The sequence below is a fragment of the Dromiciops gliroides genome, chromosome 5 (assembly GCF_019393635.1).
Source record: "Dromiciops gliroides isolate mDroGli1 chromosome 5, mDroGli1.pri, whole genome shotgun sequence".
Lineage (NCBI taxonomy): Eukaryota > Metazoa > Chordata > Mammalia > Microbiotheria > Microbiotheriidae > Dromiciops > Dromiciops gliroides.
The window spans coordinates 238,936,220-238,937,758 of NC_057865.1; positions in this window are offsets into that span (position 1 = coordinate 238,936,220).

Genomic DNA, 1,539 nt, shown 5'->3' on the forward strand with positions numbered 1-1,539 from the left:
TTCAAGTTTTCTAAGTAGTTTTTATCAGATAACCAAAGGACTTTAATCAAATAAATTTTGATATAACCATAACTCTTTTTAAAAAATAAAAGTATTTTATTTTCCAGTTACACATAGCAATAGTTTTCAACATTTATTTATATAAGATTTCCAATTTCAAATTTTTCTTCCTTCCTCCCCTCCCTCCCCCCTCCCCTAGACAGCAGGTAATCTGATATAGGTTATATACACATAATAACATTAAACATATTTCTGCATTAGTCATGTTATAAGAGAAGAATCAGAGCCAAAAGGAAAAACCTCAAAACAGAAAACCAACAGCACCAATAACAAAAGAAATAGTATGGTCCAATCAGCACCCATATTCCACATTTCCTTTTTTTTTTTCTTGATTTGGAGAGCCTTTTCCATCATGAGTCCTTTGGAACTTTCTTGTACCATTGGATTGATGAGAAGAATCTAGTCTATCACAGTTGATCAACACATAATGTTGATGATACTGTATATAATGTTCTTCTGGTTCTGCTCATCTCACTCATCACCACTTCATGCAAGTCCTTCCAGGTTTCTCTGAACTCCTCCTGCTCATCATTTCTTACAGCACAATAGAATTCCATTACATTCATATACCACAACTTGTTTAGCCATTCCCCAATTGATGGGCAACCCCTCAATTTCCAATTCCTTGCCACCACAAAAAGAGCAGCTATAAATATTTTTGTACATGTGGGTCCTTTTCCCTTTTTTATGATCTCTTTGGGGAAAAGACCCGAAAGTGGTATTGTTGGGTCATAGGGTATGCACAGCTTCATAACCCTTTGGGCATAATTCCAAATTGATAAGCATAACTCTTACTCTAATAGCTTGAGTCTTTGGGTTTACTGAAGAGTAGACATCTAGGTTAATTTAGTTCTGCATTGCTATGCCTCCTACCTTCTAACTTTTTTTTATTCCCTTTGAGATTCTTGACCTTTTGTTCTCTCCTTTTGCCACCTCATCCATTCTACTCTAATCCCCCCTTTTCCTGATGGAGTAGAAGTTATTTTCATATATATATATATTTACCACTTACTTGATCAGGGTATATCACACATTTCCTTCTCTGTTCTTCATTCCCTCTCCTCTTTGATGGGACCTCTTATTCTTCTGTTTAGTCCCCAAAAGGCATTGATTCACCTGTAGTCAGGATGTTGTGAGGTTTAGTCCATGGTGTTTCATATTTGTTTCTCCACAATTATTTCTCCTAATTAAATTTTGTCATATTTATTTCCTTATGGACTTAAAAAGAAAGTGTTCTAATACACTCCAACCCCATTATTAAGTTTTTGTTACTTGTCCATCCCATAGATGTCTTTTTCTTTCTATTTTTTTCTTTTGGTATAATATATTTTGCTACTTAAGCTTTCTTTATTTGCTACATTTATTTGATTTTCTTATGTTTGTGTTTTCTGTGGTATTTGGAAAACAATCAACTTACTTTTTTTTTTTGTTTGTGCAGGAATGCTTCAAATGGCTCAACAGCCATATTTTTTCATTGAT